The following is a 20749-nucleotide window of genomic DNA, read 5'->3' as shown; positions in this document are numbered from 1 at the left end:
TGCCAAAGCTATTGCATATTGCTCAAAAATATTGTGCAACACCTGACACATGCTGTGCTCCTCAGCCCTCTATGAAGTTCCAAGCAAACATCAATCTGTATCAGCTCTTATCCTCTTTTAGACCTATATATATATATATATATATATATATATATATACATAGTGCTATACACACACACACACACACACACACATACCAAATTATTGGTAACACAAACATTAATTTATCACCACTTATAAACTTTTCTAACGCATTCACGCTGCTTGAGCAGGACTATAAACTGACTTCAATGCACTTTTTTTATCATGTCAGTTCCTTATTATTTAGACAATGGAAAAGACACAAGGCATATACAAACTGGTAGGTTTTTTCAGAATTGCCTATAATGCTCTGGTATAAGCAATGTACACCATGACCTTCTTATCAACTCAGGGACTCTTGTATCCATGCACTGTTACCCACATAAAGAAGGGCTTAAGTTATATCCATAATCAATAAACTAATCTGCTAAGCTCCCATTAAATAATAAGCCTAAAACAACACAAGGATGAGGAACAAGAGCAAAGTATGATCTCGAGTCAAGAGCTTTCTAGCACAGGTATTGGTAAATCAGGAGGCGGAACGGGGAGGAGGAGGAGGAGGAGGAACAGAAGAAGAACAACGGCGAAGGACATAAGTAGAAGAGGAGGAGGAGGAGAGGAGCTGCAGGAGGAGACGCCGGGAGGAGGAGGTGTAGAAGGTGGCATAACAGGAGTCCCCCAGGTTTGTGACAAGGAGCTGGCCAAGCTAACCTAATGAGGTAGGATTACACGGTTTAAACATATACTCTATTTGTCTGCTCTTTACATTCTGATTATCATAACTAGAGGAGGTGACAAAACAGACATTGATTTGGATATAAGATGAATGTATAAAGAGAGTTGTGGTGGATGAATACAGGCTGGTTTACCACCCTTCCGTCTCTGCTGTATCCTTTCTTCTTGCTCTTTCTATTCCTGGTTTTCCTTTCTCCCACCACATCCATGTATCATCTCCATGCATTCTCCTTCCTCCTCTCTAAATCTCTCCTGTTTTACTTCGAAATCTAATATATTTCACTTGCAGAAAGTCACCAGATTTCTGTGTATGCCCTTCTATTCTCGGCTCAATAACTCTTTATTCCTTGCTGAGACACTTCCCATGAATGAACCCTGTTAATCCTTTTGAGATCATCATGAACTTTCTATGTAGTTCAAAACTCCCAATTCATGTTCTCACTTAGGAGGGACTCTGATGCTTTGACCCTGCCAATGTGCTAGATTAGCTGAGCCCAGAGCCAAGGCTGGCACCATTGGCTCAAACACTGAGCTGATGATGGGGTCCAGTTCTTCTGAGAGGTGAGATGAAACCATTCCTGGGAAACAAGCAGCAGGCTGAAGGCTGTCATACTGATGGGGTCAGGTGGAGTTCATATTCTTAAATTCAGGAGGATGGATCTGGGCATGGAGGATTCTTTATTTGGCAATGAAAATTATTGGGAGTCAAATCACAGGGTTGTTGAGTTTAATTATTCAGATTAGCAAGCCGACTTTTCCTGTCATGATAGAACACAATTTAGCTCGAATTGAAACTTATTCAGGGTAACAAGGCTAATGCTCCACACCGCGATAGCAATGTTTAATTTGGAGTTTTTTTGCTCAGATGTTATTTTTTTTATTTGGCTGTTCACATTACTCCAAATGGCCTGTATCAGATTCATAGCTGTTTGTTTTGCCGCTCCCTGTAAATGTGGTGCATGATATTGGATGGATTTGTATCGGCATGGCTCTGAATGGGTGACTATGGAACATGATACTTGCATCAACATGGTAGCATAGTCACTGTGAGCATGCTAATGCACCAATTCATTAGGCTTAAATCACTGTTGTGCTAAAGCACAGTTTCACAGTTAGTTTATTAAGTGAAAATTAGCAGATGTTAGCAATGCCATCACCCTAGATCTAAGATGTGTGTTAGCACATTTAGCTCAAAGCCCCGTTGTTAAGTAATCACCGCCTACAGAGACGCTATATTATAGCTGTAGACTCCTCATTACACTTTCCATCAAAAGTATTTTCAATTAGTATTAAATCACAACCCATTACAAATTTTGAATAAACTACTGATATAATCATAATTTCTATAGTAAAAAGAAAGCAAATATTGCTTACTTACTGCTAAGTGTATTTAAATTACGTAACTTTTTATCGCCATCTATCTAATATAGATAACCACTTTTATCGGCCAAATAAAAAATATTCCTGAATGCTGCTGATGAGCCTACTTCCTAGTGGTAACTTGGAACCTTTAAACATCTACGTGTATGCTCCATTTCATATTCTCACTTTGTTATATCTAATATTTGTTTAATGCTCTTTGCACTACTCCATCTGCACAAATTGTATAGAGACTCTTGTACTACACTCAGTATATTTACTAAGACTACTGTATTGGAAAACTGCTTTATTTATACCACTTAGACATTACAGTACACAAACCATTTACTTGATTCAATATTAGAAACTTTCGTATTTCTTTTGGTAGATTCCTTTACTGTATTTCTTTCATGTGTTTATATTTCATGCATTTAATGTAGAAAACTTAATGTTGTCTCAGCACGCTTACACTCTTTGTCTTGTGCCAGATCTCGCTGCAAATGAGAATTTGTTATCAATTCCTACCTGGTTAAATAAAGTTTAAATAGAAAAAATACTGTGCATCCTACAGCCAGACCATTTACAAATCTGAGCTGCCCTTAGAGACCAAATTTATTTCAATATTTATTTCAATGTTAAAATATTACCCACAACCAAAAATCGCTGTATACCGCTATAGGCCTTGACTTATCAGTTCTCTATGGAGGAGCTCCAGAGTTTACATCTGACAGAGCGCTTCTTGCCTACACTCACAAATACACTTTGTCCTGACACTTTCCTAAGCTATGCAGTGCATTTCCCTTAAAGGCTCCAATTATGCTTTTGCCTTTTCCCTTGTAATGTGTTATATATCTTTTGGTGAGATATAGGTTTATGCAGAGTCCAAACAGCTCTACTGTAGTCCAGCCTTTACTTCATGATGACTGTACGCGTCCCTTTGAACACACGCTATAATAGAGCTGCTAGATGGCACCTCATACTCTGTAAAGCTTCTGACTGGCTAGTAGTCCTTACCTAGCTACTGTGTGCAGTATCGACTCAACAAAAGATGGAACAGCAGTGAGATGCCTCACTCTAAAGTAGTAAAACAGAGAGTCAACACATAAGGTGAAGTAGGAGGAGCTGACGTGCAGTACAACAAAAAATAACATATGCTTAAAAACAAAATTAAACCATGTAAACCTATTCTGGTAACAAACTTCTCAAATTACAATTATTAACCTGAAAATGAGCATAATATGAGACTTAACATCACAATGTCCCCAGTGGTAACACAGAAAATCCTGATTCGGAGATAATAGCCTCTTATACAGACTTGACTGAATGTGAGACTACTGCAATATTGGCTAGGATGGACCACTTGACTCAGGAAAAAGTAAGTAACTGAGCTATATTATGGAGCAGATGCGCCTGACAGTCATGTGGTGTGTTTTACAGATTAGCATCAGGTCAAAAGGCTTTTCATTAGGTGGGGTAGAGTTAGAATTACTCTGGACACTGACCTCTGTTGACCGATACAGCACGCACTGCAGTAGTAAAACATTCTCCAGCACAGAGAAGAAAGTTGTGCCTCTGTGTTGTTGCACCCCAGCTCTTGCAGCTCCTGTGTTAACCTTGCCCCAGCCACAAATCCATCTAAAACGCTGCTGGTCGCTCTCCGTTGACTAATACCACACATACAGAAGGTTTCCCATTATCTGCTGGATGGAGCCTGTTTACCCCCGCCACCGCATATGTTTGATGATGGATTTCATAGCTCACATCTCTATTCTTTCTTATAACTATTAGTATTATGACATGCTTTACAAATGTCTTAGTCTGAACGTTATTTGCTGTGAAACAAAGTCAACTATATGAGTACACCCCTATGTTAAATCTCCATAGAGGTTACTTCTTATCTTACTTATGCCCCTGTATTTTAAGGAAGAACATTTATTTGCTTACGATACATTATTCATTCACAAAGAAAAAGTGGGGTACGAATTGCATAAGATTGATTTTTCCTCATTTTTTTAATTAAGGCATTAAGATCAATTTTCAAAAGAGATGATTTTTTTTATTCCCTCTTTTAAAGTCAATCCTAAGCATGGGTGTCCTAATTTTTCACATTGACTGTAGGTCCGCACTCAGTTCCCTCCTATGCATTAAAGAATTCATTCCTGACATTGTGGGTGTGCTCACTGCCCTCACATCCCAAAAAAGTGCTAATCTCTGATATAACTGCCTGCTTCAGTTTTACAGTGTGTGGCAGTTTGTGTGTGTTGCCCTGTTGGATTTATTTTAAGGTATTAGTTTGATATCCAGTGATTACTTTGGTAAGTGCAATGTTATAACCAACACAAAAAAATCAGGTAACCCTTTAATATAACTATAGATGTCGCATTGCCTGTACAGTCATATGTGTCCTTCATTTATGTCCTGAGATGCTTTGTTGATCCTTATGTTTGATGTTTTGATGTTGATTTTAATTTGATGTTGATTTTAGAATGGTTTTTTCTGTTACATGTGGAGCAATGTACCCAAAAACAAATTCCCCTCAGGGACAGTAAAGTGTGTATTTTATTCTATACTATACTTCTAACATACACCATAATATACCACTGTAGTACAGTACCGGTCCTCCTATCAGGTTCTGGGTAGAGTGACCCCCAAAAAACATATATAAAAAGCATAGGAAAACATTAGTGGTCATTTCTTGTTTCTGCATCTCCTTCAGAGTTCCCCCCCCCAGGAGGGTCTGGTCTCCATTCTGAAGAGGGAGGAGAGCTGCCGCTGACGGATTGCCTCCCCAAGCGACATTGTTACTAAACAGAACTCCAAACGCAAAGTCCGGGCTTCAGTGAGCCGAAGGACGGGGCTGAAAACGGTGCAATAGTTGAACTCGCCTACGGCGTAAAACATTTCTATCAAACACGGGGAACGTTCCTGTATCCAAGGCTACATTACATGTGTCCCTGTCTTACTTGTAGATGAGGTAGGTGGAGACTCGCCTGATCCCGTGCTGCTGTGTCCTGGTTACCGGTGATCAGCATAGGCGGACCGCCCTACTGCACTCTGGTGGACACGTGACTCCAACATTTGCAACCGACTTCACTCACAACGCCGACCTCTACCGCCGTGAGCGTAAGGGAGGTTCTTTGAAGGGTTTCGGACACTGGCTGCCCCTCCGACTTAAGACGCTTCAGCTGCAATCTAGACACTCGTTCTGTAACGGGCAGAGTAAAATAGAGAGATCCTGAGCACGACTCCAATCTACAGTTTACGTCAACGTGACAGGCAACGGGATGCACATGCATTAATCTGATGCTGCCATCCAGTGTTTAAAAGCTTTGATTTCACCTACGGCGACTGGGCTTGTGTGTAAGCGCGTTATGAATTGCTATCAGCCTTAGGTTCCTGTGATGGAACTGACGGGTGCTCAAAGCAACATCGAAACAGAAAAAACTGTCACAAGTATGTATGTTGTGGGATCCGAGTTTAAAACCTCCCGTTTGTTACTGTTTTGTGGATGCTTCATCTTAAGCTGAACCGCACAGATACCACACAAGAGGGCTCACAACTCTTACAATATTTATGTTTAACAGGAGAAGTTTATGTACGTAGAAGTGTTTCCCTTACATTGTTGTAGCTGTGGCTGTGTACACTTTTGTCTTTAGTTCCAGAAGCTTTTTATATTTTGACTTATACAAGAAGTCTTCGAGTGCTCATATTATGCTTTTTGGCTTTCCCCTTTCCTTTATTGTGGTTATATATCTTGTTTTGTGCACGTTATAGGTTTACAAAGTGAAAAAGAAAATGGCTAGTAGTCCTTACCTAGCTACTGCGTAATGCGACTCCCAACAAAGATGGAACAGAAGTGAGATGCCCCTCTCTGTAAGCTAAAACAGAGCGCAACACACAGGGTGAAAGAGGAGCTGCAGCAATCTGCAGTACAACAAAAAAGATGGTGTTTTTGAAAATTAAACCATGTAAAACCTATTCTGGTACAACCTCTAAATACAATTATGAACCTGAAAATGAGCATATACGAGCACTTTAAAATCATTAGGAACGTGCGTGGTAGTGTGTGTTTTTTAGAACGATTAATGGGCCTAAAATTATCTTTAAATTCATGTTACCATTATCTTTTCCCTTTTAATGCAATTCTGGTTAAATTAATACACAAGGCTGTACACCTTTATCAGACACATTATACAGCACGACAAATGTTCATATTATTTTGGAAAACCCCTGATTGCGGATACAGATGAGCCTTTATGATCCTTTCACCAAAAACATAATGTCATAACTGTGTGTTTACCTCAATACAAGGGGTTATACTTAACATTCCTCTTATCATCTTAATATGACCAAATCATAGAGAAGAATTGTGCTGTATGCATTACTGGTAAACTGACATCATCGTTATCGATTGTACGTACAGTAATTTAACTCAGGGTTGTTAAACTCATTTTAGTTCATGGGCCACATACCCTAATTTGATCTCAAGCGGACCAGAGATGTTGGCAACCAGCAAGTTGCTTCTGCTACTGTAAGAAAAAAAAATTATGTTACGGACCCCTAATTTGATCTCAAGCGGACCAGAGATGTTGGCAACCAGCAAGTTGCTTCTGCTACTGTAAGAAAAAAAAATTATGTTACGGACCCCTAATTTGATCTCAAGCGGACCAGAGATGTTGACAACCAGCAAGTTGCTTCTGCTACTGTAAGAAAAAAAAACTTATGTTACGGACCCGAGGTGAGAGGGGTATTAATCCGAGAAAAACTCTGAATTTCTAAGATTAAAGTGGTAAATGTGGATTTGGAATTAATTCCTTCCCTGCAATTTTTTACACTTTGCAAAGTCATCCAGTGGGCCTGATCGGACCCTATTGGCGGGCGGTTCTGGCTCTCACCCGACGTGGGGTTTGACACCCCTGATTTAACGCCACAAACTCAGGCACTTACCCTGTGTTTATACTTTTGGTGCTCAATGTTTTCACGTACCGCAGTTAGCATGTAACCCTAAAAATTCCCATTCTACACGTGGATTTATCATCATATCTATCTGCAGTACTGCTGCAGTGTACACACAGCTACATCATGGTAGTAAAACCCCAATGCAGAGCGAAGATACTTTTGGATTGTGTGTGACACCAGGCAAAAAAATATATAGTTGGTTTAAAAACAAAAATAAAAGTACATTACTACTGTGAACAACGCTCATTTTTATATCTTTCACGTTTATTTACACCAAGCTCTAAAACAGATGCCTGCTTGTATCTGCATTGGGAGTATGGGGATATCCAGTCTACTGTACATGGGTTATGCTGTCTTTGTATTATTTTGTCAAAAAAGGAGAGAGCTTTATGGACCAACAGTTGTGTTTCCTGTCTGGCACAAGTGACACAACAGAAAATGTAAGCACTAAATTTTATTGAAAGGGACAAAATGACATTTGATCAGCATGTTCCTTTTTGCTTTGCATTGATGATTTTACTGATTCAAACCCATTTGTATCTCTCTTTCCACTCCCAGTGTTTGCATAGTTATAAATTCTTCTGTATTGCCAATGTAGATTTTACATTATGCAATCTACCTTTATGTTTTAATATTTATGTTCAGTTGTGTCCACAAGGTAATTCCAAAAAAAAAAATTGAATTTAGGAATATTTGCCATTGTGTTTAATTTTTTTCAAAGCTTGCCCTACTTTGAACGGTTGCTTGATGGGTAGACGTTTTCTTCCCTTTAAATAAAAAATGAGTCCTGTTTAATAATCATCAAACATTTAGTTTTTTGACTGTAACTGACTGTTCATTCGGCCACAAATGCCCCAAGTGTAACGCCTCAACCTCGCCACCGGATGTCAACGTACACCATGGAATCACCAACCGTTTTTGATGTACGGCAGCAGCCGCTGCAGCGCGGCACGCCGTCCTCCCCTCCCGTTTCTGAAGGGAACCTGGGAGACAAACACCGGCTGTTTTTAAGGCTCTTCAGCTTTTGATGGAAAGATAAATCATGGTACAAATTACAACACATTAACACGGCTTCGTGGTGAACTCTTACCACCGGGACGGGGTCCTCCGATTCGGCTCAGAGAGCTTAAACTTCCACTGGGACAGCTGGGCCCTGTAGCGTGACGGGTACAGCACAGAATAGGATTCAATCCATTAACAACTAGTCTTTAATAAACCTAAAGGAAGAGGCTGTTTGTGTCCCCGGTGTTTGTAAAATCAGCATACTGGCTTTTACTTGGAAAAAAAAATCTAATGTACATGTGATACATTAGATCAGACTGTAGCTGTACTAACAGTAGTGGGGCCCATGCTCACAGGTGCTGCCAATCAGGCGCCTGATTGGTAACCCCAGGTGCTGCCAATCAGGCGCCTGATTGGTAACCCCAGGTGCTGCCAATCAGGCGCCTGATTGGCAGCACCTGGGGTTACCAGAAGCTCAAAACAAGTGTCCATAGCAACAGCAAAGTAACCTGTTTGGCAATGGCGGAGAAGATTTGGCAAATTTTTCATGGGCGCAACCCACATACTCAGCGCTGCTGCTCATCCCACAAATGCATGTTCCTTACAACTGGGCCACCATTTGTAAGGGAACTAAACAGGCTTTCCAACAGTTCCAAGATTTATTGCCAACAAGCATTGTTACCACAGAGAAATAATCTACCAAACACAAATTTCCTTACCTTACTTATTGGGCTAAGGTTATATACAAAACAAGAATCACCTAAATATATACACATGTATAGCCTAATATAGAGACAGATTCAACAAGAAAAGCGTGCGCGTGGATCAGACTCCGCGTTGTGTTTTGAAGCGGTGTGAGAGTCCCGTACAGGAAACGGGAAACCGGAACACAACGGGACGTCACAGAAATGGGCAGTTTTCGGTGACACTCCCACTGCCGTGCAACGTCACGGAGAATCCGGTCCTGGATCTGAGAAGGGGACTAAAGAGGAGAGGAGACATCAGTACAGTAAGAAAGGTAAGTAAGTCCAGTTTAATTAGTATGCATGGGACGCTCTTTCTATTCATGCAATATATTCACCAAAGCCAATTCTTTTTAAAATGGTGTTTGAGTTTTATATTTGGTCTGTTGATGAATTTCATGTACTTTTTTTTACTTTATGTTTACAGGAAAAAAAACTTATAAGATGAGGAGCCTATGATCAAAATGATGAAGTTACTGTTTAATGCTGGACACTTCTTTTCATTTTTTGGTATATTTTGCTTCCATGTCTTTTCCTCTTGAAATAAACATTTAGATGGTATTTGTTTTAGGCTGCATCTGTAGATTTCTTCTAAATTAATCTACATATTTAAACCTAACATTTAAGGAGGGAAGACCCTAACCCTAACTGGGGAAGTTCTGTGCTGATATGTTTCAGTTACTTTGGGTTTATCCTGTTCACCTGCAGTGCCTTGTCAAATGTATGCACATTTTATTTAGTTAGTTAACGCCTAATTTGCATATTAATGTGGCGATTGGGAAGACGTTATTTGACAGATTTTTCGCAGCTGTTCACCTGGAGTGTCTCCATTAAGTACAGTAGGCTACATTAGCCTGTAGGGCCATGATGATGCCTCAGCTAAACCTTATAGCTAACTTATTACATAAGCTAGTAGCTCGTGCATGTTAGCGAGACACAAGTTAACTATTTGTTTTGTCTTTCGGGTAATTAGCTGTAAACTCGAGGCACTGTCTTAGTCTTTCTGTTCGTCACCACTCACCTCCACACAAGCCAAGAAAAGCGTTCTGAGGTAGGAGCTGGAAGGGACTGCTGTCTGCCCTGCCTGCCTGTAGTGATGGGTCGTTTGCGAATGAATTCGGCTGTAAGAGCCAGTGTTGTGCGCAAAAAGACTGCCTGCCGAAATGCGACTGCCCCAACTCAGGTCAGCAACGTCTGACAATAACACAATTTGCTATACTTGCATGTTATGAGGTCTACTAAAAGTCCCGAAAAGTTTGTCTTTGTCAGCCTTTGCAATCCTGAGTTATGGGGGTGCAGTCCTTTTTGGCAGGGTAGCCTATATGGGACCTGCCGAAATGTGACTGCCCCCTAACTCAGGTCAGCAACGTCCTGACAATCACCCAATTGGCTTCTGTATTTTTTTCAAACTGTCTTTTTTAAACTTTTCAGGACTTTTAGTAGACCTCAGTCACATTTATTACATTTTACATTATTAGGCCTACATTTTATATACAGAACACAGCAGTGGCGGATCTATGTTTCTTGGCAGAGGCATTTGTCCACAATAAACAGTTTATTATCATTGAAATATTTTCAGTGAACCAAAGTCCGCCTCCATCAAACGTCCAGTTGTCAACAACGTCACAAACTCGGTTATCAAAATCCAGCCCGAAGTTTCCGACCTCTGATTCCCACAGGACGTTACGTGAATGGTAACGTTTTTCACTCGGAAAAACGTTTTTCCGATGTCCATGAACGCACGGTAAGTCCAAAGCTGGTCGAGAAAGCCGTTCCACTCCCTATTCAGCCCCATTGTACCGGATTTTGGTTGCAGTTTCCCCCAGAGTTCCACTGGGGGTGATCGTGGTCCAGTGCAAAATGAATTGGACTCTATGGAGCTAGACGCGGCTAAATTTGTGTCTTCGCCCGATTAGTCGCTGAGAAACCTCAAATTTGATTGTAGTTTTTGCAAGTTCAACATGGGTTATAGGTGCGAAAGTTGAATGAAGACAGTACTTATGTCCTTTTGATTTCTTACAGGGTGAGGTTGTAGCCCATAACACGCTACCGCATTCTGCTAATGAATGCTGATTGGTCAGTGAAGGAGTGATTACGATCCGGAGATCCGCTTAGCGGCATCGAAGCAGAGCCTGAATATCAGAGTGAATATTCTGTGAAGTCTTTAAAACATTAGCAAACCTCTTTCTAGCACATGTATTAACAGGAGAGCCGAACCTGTTAGCTGTGTTGTCGATGCCTCGAGAGAACAAAGGAAGCGACTCAGAGTTTGCCGTAAAGCAGTATCTCTGGCCGTCGATATGTGTATGACGTCATTGACATGTTAAAAGGCTTTTAGAACAAAAAAGTGACTTTTAAAAAATCTAACACACAGCAGTGTGTATTTTTTAGCCTCCCCTTCGAATGCAACATTCAAATTACTAGACAAAAAATTATATCCTGGAAAAAGTGGGTTTTGAGGGGTATAGCTCCATAGAGCCCCATTCATTCTGCACTGGCCTGTGAGCCCCCCATATGGAACTCTGGTGGAACTGCAACCAGTTCAGAACCCGAAGTAACGAGGGAGTGGAACTTCTTGGTATATTAGAAGTTCTTTGGTAAGTCTATGGTCTGGCGTGGCGCGCACTGCTGACGATGAGACCTGCGAGAGACAGATCAAACAGATCACATGATTAAACGACGCACGCTTTCCCTTTGTAATTTCGAAGGGTTTCCCAGGTTAGCTGCATATGCTAGCTGTATAGAAAAGAAACCCAGCGGTAGCCACTTTCACCGGTCAATTCAGTTAGAAATGATGCTTGTTGAAAAGTTTTTGCTGGCAAACATATTTCAAAAAGGACACTGTAAAACGAGATAAATGTTAGTTTATTTTTCAGCCGCAGCGCTACACATGGTTTTGGAAACCGACTGTCTGTAGTGATCTTACCCTGCTTTTTACCGTCTCTTAACACAAGAACAATACGATGCTCTTGCAGGCAGGCAAATGTGAAATGTCCGTGGATAGCCTATGACGTCACCTACCAGCAGGTAGCCGAGGCTAACAAATTTACTTCTATATTATTTAGAAGTAAACGATAAACCCTTTATCAGAGCAGTTACATCACATTATCACAGATATGACATTTTTATGTATGAAATAGTTTGACATATAGCGATATTCCCAAAGGACCATAAAAAGCCTCTTTCAGAAAGAAAATTCCTAGAAGTTTCCTAGAGTGTTTTACCTTATATGTAATACAAATTAAAGAGTATTTTACTTACTTAGTGTCTCTGTCATCAGCTTCAAATTCAGACTGACGGCGGTTGAGATGTAGAAATAAACAAATTGAGCCATCTGATTGGATGAGATTGGGAGCAAAAACAAGACTTCGTTGATTGGTCTAGACGCGAAAATGGCACAAGCAGCTTGGTTTTCTGATTGGCTCCTCTAGTTGGGATCAGGAATTTGAGGTCTGAAGATCGATCCCACCCTGTGGCAGACATGCCTCTCAACATTTTAAGGTCAGCAGTTCGATCCCCCCCTAAGGGCAGGCAAAGATGGAAAAGAAATATCTATGAATGTACATGTTACTCATATACAAGCTTAATCTAAGTGTCTGTATATAGGATATCAGTCGAATAATAACATGTTTGAAGCATTAAAGAGTAAGATAAATGAATGGTGAGCTCAAAGGGGGGCCTGGGGGATATGTGGGCTTGAAGGGAGAATTTGAGGTCTGAAGATCGATCCCACACTGTAGCAGACATGCTTATAATATAAAAGCGTCATCTGAGTGTGTATGTCATCTAAAGACTGAATATGACTAAATTAACATGGTCATCTGTCACTGTCATCCCAACAAAACTCGTAAGTATGTTAGGTCACTTATCTTAAGTGACCTAACATTGCTGTGACTTATCTTATCCCCAAATTAGAATTGTATCAAATCCTTGACAACCTGCAGTCTTTCAATTAAAATACATATACTGTCAGATATAAATGAACATTTTGCTCATTTTACAAGCTTCATCAGAACATGTTCATATCATATAGAGACTAATAACATGTTTATAGCATTAAAGTTCTAGTATTATTTAATAGTGAGTTCTGTTATTAATGTTAACTGCTGATATGTTTGTGGCATGTTTATGTTTAGTTTTCATTGTTTTGCACATTGACATTTGACCCCTCAGGAGCAGTATGATTCACCATGTTGTGTTTTATTTCAGGATGATATGGAAACCAAAATCACAGGGTGGAGAAAGATTTTGATCTCAAAATATGTACAGTATGTTAGGTCAGTACCCCTGATTAAGGCACTGGTCAAAACAACTGGTTGGATGATACAGTTTGTTTAAATGTATGCACGTGTTGAGGAAAAATGACAGTCCCTTGAAAAAATAAATCCTCCACAACCTGCAGCCTTTTTGATGAAAATACAGTACAGGCCAAACGTTTGGACACTCCTCCTCATTCAATGCGTTTCCTTTTATTTTCATGACTATTTACATGTAGATTCTCACTGAAGGCATCAAACTATGAATGAACAGCGGAATTATGTACTTGCAAAAGATGAACTGTCTTATATTTTAGATTCTTTCAAAGTAGTCACCCCTTTGCTTTTTTATTAATAAGGGAAAAAAATTCCACTAATTAACCCTGACAAAGCACACCTGTGAAGTGAAAACCATTTCAGGTGACTACCTCATGAAGCTCATTGAGAGAACACCAAGGGTTTGCAGCGCTGTCAAAAAAGCAAAGGGTGGCTACTTTGAGGAATCTAAAATATAAGACATGTTTTCAGTTATTTCACACTTTTATTTAAGTACATACTTCCATATGTGTTCATTCATAGTTTTGATTACTTCAGTGAGAATCTACAACACATTGAATGAGGTGTGCCAAACTTTTGGCCTGTACTGTAAATCCATAAATGAACCTGATACGGGCGACATTTACACTGTCATTTACAAGCTTCATGTGTGTGTGTATATAGTATCATATAAAGAAAAGTTTAAAAGAAGTAAACGTTAGAAGTTGTTTCATTAATGATCATGAATAATAAAGTCCAAACAAAGTGCAGATTATGGATTTTTATTTCTACACAACAGAACAAAAAGAAAACAGAACCAGATTTTCCCCCGAGGAGCCTTTTGGGCTGGCCACGCTTGGTGTGGCCGTTGGCGCCGGTTGTCCTCTCCCTGCACTTGGGAGAGAACGGGACTTTTTTGGGGTGACAACACACCACTTAGAATCTTTTCATGTTTGTTTTTTTTAAATCGCGAAATAGTGGTCCTTGTCAGCTCTCTGTCCTTAAGCTTTGAGTCTCCCCCCTCCTCTGCTGTGGCTTCACAAGAAAGAAGACCCTTGTAAAGGGAAGTGCCGGGGGTCTGAGGAGATTCTCTACAGTGCCAGCAGGTGCAGAGTAGCTCGCCCCGGGCTGATGGGACCATGGAGGTGCTGGATGTCTCTGGCTGTTCGTTGTGTGAGTCAGGGGGTCTGTGGTGGCAAATTTTATTTTAACCATTTGTTTAATGATATTAACCATTGGTTTGATTCTTTTATAACGCCAAGATTTAGCTTCTTCATGTGTAGATTCAAAAGGCTCCAAGTGAAATAGTTGGCAACCGTGAACTATAGCCCAGTAGAGTTATTTAGTTCTACTAGCCTGAACCTTCTCACATTGTTGTCTTTTGCTTAGATAGAAGTGGAGAAGGCCGATGACCTTTGCCGACAGTGAGAACTACGTAGGATTCTGTCTCCTGAGATAAATTGTTGTTTAGGCTAATGTTAGGAACAGAGAGCAGAGGGGAAGGTGAGACAATGGTTTGACTTTTCATGATGTCCTCTTTTCAACTATGGCCATACTAAAAGATACATTTAGAGGGGTGGCTTAACAGAGTTTCTTCACTATATGATGTTTGGATGTTTAGACTTTAGGTTAGAAAGTCATTTTCAGTTGTGCTGCGTGTACCTTTGAAACTGTGTTTTCTCCATTTGCAAATGTAAATAAATACTCAAAGACCAAACTTTGGTTTAATTCTCAAACAGTAGTTCGTTTTGATTTTATCACGAATATCACTAACTCTGCTGCTTCAAGGAAAACTTCCACCACAATTTGGCGTTGTCTCGGCAGGACGGATGAGTTAACAGAGAAAAGAGCTCCGTTGGGTCGCTGATGACTGGCTATCCAGGGATCAAAAATCACCTGCCTCATACCTCTTAACCTTTAAAAAGGTTTTTCAGAGAGAAGAGGGTTAGGACCGCGGGAGCGCTCTTGACTGTTTTCCACTCCGTCAAAAAAACGAGGAAGAGATTTCAAGCAGCACGGGTAAGATAAAATTGATTAATTACAATTGGATTGCAAATTCAAGGTTTTGAACAAACATTCTAAACAAGCAACTGTTGCTAAAACGAATTAAGTAATGAATAATTGGCAAAATTCATTCTCTTACTAAAGAGAATAAATGAAACTAATTCGACTTTTGGGAAGTGAGTAACTGGATATTTTTTGGGTCCGATAGCACAAAATATAACTAGGTTCGAAGTGACATCCTTTAACAGACAGACATATTTCTGATTATTTCTTTGATAACTGGTGTGACAATAGATTACAGAAGAGACAGGCTGTGGACTGTCAACAAAGATAGTTTGATAACTAACAAAAGGGTCTGAAGACCAAAACAATTACAATTGAACAGAAATAGTCTGAGAAACTATTAAATAAAAAAAATAAAAAAATATATATATAGTCTGTGACAATTTAAAGAAGCCCCTTGACTATTTATAAGATAGTCTGTGACACTTTGAAGAAGCTACACTTTATAGAAGCTCTTGACTACTTATAAAAACAAAATGGTCTGTGACACTTTAAACAAGCTCTTGACTATTTAGAGACGGACTGCAGAAGACATGAAATAGTAAATAGTCTGTGACACCCTAAGCAGGTTCTTGACTATTAAGCGATTTTTGTCTGCAGGGCTGTCCCGGGTTTTTACGAAGGTTTGCTGAAGAAATAACCTCGCTTTGTGGTGACGATCACATTGAAAAAAATAAAAGCTTCTGTCATCATGGGTAACGAACCATCGAAGCCCTTTGAAGCATCTGGACCCATTGTGGGTGAGATGTGTCAGAAATATGGACCGGATTGTTTGAGATGTCTGTTATATTGGTCAAAAAGCTTTGGCTTTCCGCCAAATGGATCTCTAAGTCTAGTAAAGCTAAGGATGTTAAAACACGCTTTAGAAGAGGAAGAGAGAAAGCAAAGGGGAAAAAACAATTAAAACAGAGATTTTAGAACAAATTGAGGATAATAAGGCATGTTTTAATGTGTGGATGAAAGAAGCTGATAACAGAGAGAGAAAACAATTGCAGAAACAGACGACACTGTTAAACATGAGTGATACTAACAAAACGGAGAAAAAGAAAAAAGACATGAACACTGTCACTGACACAATTTCTCCTCTCTATCCGAGTTTGAAAGGCGTGGATCCAGGTCTCGACGTTCCACTGCCATACCCAAACCCCACCGCAGCAAGGAAAAGGCCGACGGGCGGACGGGCGAGAAACAAGCGGGCACGAGAAAACCTCCACCCAATTCACCGCCACCCTAGTGCATCCGTGGGCGCTGAATTATCAGCATTCCAAGCCCCCACAGAAGGAACAACAGAGAGGGATGCAGACGAAGATGAAGCTGATGCATTCCCAATGATTCAGGTTGCTACACAGGGAGGAGTGGGTGTGTGGTAGAGACCCTGGACTGAAACGGACATTAGAAGAGCCACAAGCCATCTCCCCCCGTGTAAAGACTCTGGTGCGCAATTTTCCAAGTCCCTCAAAGCATTCATTGAGACTTTTCTGCCCACTGTTCAAGAAATACGACGCATTTTGATGCAAAATCTTGGGCCTATGGAGTATGCAAAGATCAGAAACTTTTTCCCTAGAGATCCGACCCACGATCCAGTCATTCGTCATCCAACTCTTAATAATAGAGCAAATGATGACTACAACGACGCGCTGGAGGAACTCTTCACCGGGATAGAGACCACTTTTCCGGTCAGGATTGATATGTCACGTGTGGCAAACACCAAGCAGTTGAAAGACGAGGCGGTGGAGGATTTCCAGCACCGACTGGCTGAGACTTTTGACCGACACAGTGGCATTGCACGCACAACCGCCGCCGGAGCGGTGGTTGAACTTTGGGAAGCCCATTTCAAAAACTTATTTTTGGGTGGGCTGCTCCCTGACATTCGAGCCCACGTGGAGAAGACATGCATTGGATTGCAAGATTCAGCTCTGACGGAGATTGTTAGACATGCCAGACATGCTGAGAAAATCATGGCTAACAGGAAAGAAAAGCTAGAAAGGAAAAGACAACAGAACAATGACAATGCACAGCTGACTCTCATGAAAACTGTAGCAGCACTGTCCCAAGAAAGGAGAGGTGCTGGCAGAGGAGCTTTCAGAGGCACAAATAGAGGGGTCTTCAGGGGCAGAGGAGGCAAAGGCAATGGCAAGGATAGGGCAGTGATTAGAGACACATGCTTCAACTGTGGCAAGAGAGGACATTGGTCCTATGACTGTCCTTACCCCAGGAGGGATTCATCCGAAGAACAGCACAAATGACCCTCGGCAGTATGCAGTTTGACAGAAGGTGGGGGATGGAGTTGGTGGTGGGACTAAGAGACTGGAGGACGTTTGCATCTTTTCAGGAGGGTAACATGAACACACGTACATATACATGCTTGCAATGAAGACATGCTTTTTGCACGCTGCAACACTCCCTACACGATAGACAGATCAAATTAGACAAAAATACTGCACATTGAATAGAAACAACTTTTGGAAAATAGCTCAATTTATTCAATGTATTTATGTGATGAGTATACAAATTGCCTACCATGGTGTTAATTATACAAGGGAAGAAAATTGGATTTTTAGTTGATTCGGGAGCAATAATTTGGGTTTAGTGAAGTTTTGTTCTTCAATCAGAAGCTCTCTGGTAAACTAGTTTTTCCTTAGAGAAGTGATTAGTAGAATGGTGATCCCAGAAAAGTTCACCATTCTTATGATATGTGTTATTCAGATCCTTAGGATCCTGAACTAGATAATAAAGGAAAATGTTCATTGTTTCTTTCTCCCTTTCATCTGAGTATCCTGAAAATTTGGCAGGCAGACATTTGAAAATGTCTATTTGGAATTGAAGCCACTGGCTTTAAAGTTGTGGGTTTGATAAAAATCACTCTTTGGCTGACATATTTTTGTTGCAGCCTAAAAGGAGCAATTTGTTTACAAATTATAATGGAACACGTACCATGTCAGTCTGTTAATCTCCACACTTACGGTAAAACAAATTGGGACACCAGTAGTTAAACTTAAGGAATCACAAATATTACATGCATTCCTTTTGTCACCTTTTGACCCTGATGAAGACTACGTTGAAAGTTTTTTTTTTTTAACAAATCAAAGGAGCAAGCATGAGTTCTCTTTTGTCTACTGGCATATACACATGTCCAGTGGCTGTCACCTTGACTGATAAACTACAGAAGTTTTTCAGAAATTCTAACTCAAAAGCTCACATTCATGTTTCTTTGTCTCCAACAGAAGAGGAGACCGACCTAGGACCTTGTGACTATTTGTAAAATTGACTGACTGGACTGACACTATTGATGATGTGTTTATTTGTCTCCATCGACAGGAGACTATAGAAAACCTATACAACAGCATGTTTTGTATTCACAGTGTTCAGATATTCAGAGAACCTGTGACTACAAATAGATGCATATTCACACGAGTAAAAACGACATTTTTATATACTGATGTTTCACCACACTTTTGTCTCAGGTACAGCGTTATCTCTGGGCAAAACACACAAATGTGACGTGGATTGATTGACAAATTGTTAACCTGTAGTCATCAAGCTGCGTTCGGACTACAGGCCCCAGAATACATCAGTACACGCTAAAACAGGAAGTAATCGACAGAAATCCGACCGTGTTTTTAACTCTTTATTGACGGATGGGGTTTATAGTTCCGTGTTTAGATTCTCCAACACGTGCACTTATTTTCTCAAGTAACATAAATAAGAAGAATAATTTTTATTATGAATGTTAAAGTTTTGTTTCATTCAGGACCTTCGAGCAGTAAATGCAGTGGGTCTATGCTCGAGCACCTAATATCTCCCACAGCTAAACATAACATTCTGCAGGGAATGTTAAATGTTTTGATTCTCTGTTGTTTCGTCTAACGTTTTTCTTTCCTCAGTGTTCCAGCAGAAAAGACAGTAAATATCGTTTTATAGTCTGGGTGATGGTAAGCTGTACACCTTGACACACCTTTATGAGGAATACATTGAGTTGTTAATTAATGATGCCATAAATTACAAAAAGAATAACAGTGTGTTTATGTACCCTGGAGAAATCCTTCTTTCTTTGAGAGAGGACAGCCAGAGGAGGAGACACACACACACCACACAGAGATAAGACACAAGCTAAAACCAAACATGAGTAGTACAAGTGAAATTTTGGTTTAAAGAAATGATTTAGATATACATTTTTGTTGAATGTTATATGATATGATGCTTCCCATAACAGGCAACGATTTGGATAAATAGAAGGCTAAAAACTTTAAGTTGTAATGATTCTTGGAACTAGCAGATAGTAATTAGTGTTACTTTGGTTTGTAAACTGGAGATAAAAAATGACATAAACAATGTATTTTGGGTAATTCGTCTTAGTTTAATGGTGATATTGGATAAATGAAGGTTTAAATGAGATTTAATCCTAAAAGCAGTACATTTCATATCATACTCTAATGAGTTTTTGAGTTGCTATGTCACCAATTGTCTAAACTACATTAGTTGATGTTGACGTTGAAACACTTTACTGAGGTGAAAATTCCCCTAAAGAAATAATTCATTGAACTTTGGTTACTGATAAACAGGATTTGTTGTAAAACCTAGAACAATGTTAAGGATTAGTATATTAAACAGATTATTTATATTGCTTTTGAGTTATGAGCTTTGTCATGTCTCAAATAGGAGGGATATAGTAGCAATGATAAATAAAGGGGTTTAATAAAGAGATAAGGGTTTTAATAAAGTAGCAAGGGAAATAAATAGTGTTAAATAAATTTTCTAAAGACGTTTGAAACATTTGTTGTGACATCACTGTAGCTCCAGCTTAAAAGACCTTGGATAACCAAAGTGCTAGAATAGTTAACAATTGTACATTGAGAAAATCTGCTTAGCTGAGAACAAAATTGACAAAATTGATAGTTCAACTGTAAACAAAAGGATCATCTACCCCTGATTGACACAGTAGTGTAAGGGGATGCAATAGTAATTGTTTTATTGGTTCTGATCTGCTCTAAAGAATTTTGCTCTAAAGATTTTCTTTATTTAGACATACGTAGGGAGAGGCCCATAAACAAAAACACCTATTTCTTCCACGGCAGTATAAGGGAAATGATAGGTTAGGTTATTACGTGAGAATTTTCTTCTGCTCTTTTGGCCGTAAGAATCCAGGTGTCAAGCCTGGGGATTCTGGGGTGATAACAACTTCAGGAGGAAGGATTGGCAAATAGACGGTGACAGAGACCATCGAGATCCTTCCAGTGACACACAGGGCAGTGAAAGGTTCCAGGGAGAGTCACCTGGATACACGCATCACTACAAAAGGTTCCAGATGTGGAGGAGAGAACAGGTTTTTCTACAACCTGCAACAAGTGACGAGCAGATCCTCTGCTGAGTCACCTACGTGCCATTTCTGAAGCGACAGGGGAAACTGGAGTTTTCTCACTGTTTGCCACACATTGAGAGAGGAGAAAAACAAGAAGTTTTTCCAAGGAGGGAAAAACCAGAAGCTACATACTGGTATTGTAGCCTGCTGTT

The 20749-nt window shown here is 40.0% G+C and overlaps 1 protein-coding gene and 1 long non-coding RNA gene across 5 annotated transcripts in view; one reads left to right on the top strand and one right to left on the bottom strand.

The window, feature by feature from the left end:
- The window catches only part of LOC120557817, an 81740-nt gene that overhangs the window by 27887 nt on the left and 33104 nt on the right, over positions 1-20749 (top strand). The gene's annotated exons all lie outside the window — the stretch shown is intronic.
- LOC120557850 lies at positions 8048-9053 on the bottom strand. The gene is made up of 3 exons (XR_005639028.1): positions 8856-9053; positions 8225-8287; positions 8048-8117 (listed from the first exon to the last, which is right to left on the bottom strand). It is a non-coding gene; the product is annotated as an uncharacterized LOC120557850 (long non-coding RNA).

This window comes from Perca fluviatilis, chromosome 4, assembly GCF_010015445.1.
Source record: "Perca fluviatilis chromosome 4, GENO_Pfluv_1.0, whole genome shotgun sequence".
Classification (NCBI taxonomy): Eukaryota; Metazoa; Chordata; class Actinopteri; order Perciformes; family Percidae; genus Perca; species Perca fluviatilis.
The sequence above is the reverse complement of the archived record's forward strand: the minus strand, read 5'-3'. Positions and strand labels throughout refer to the sequence as shown.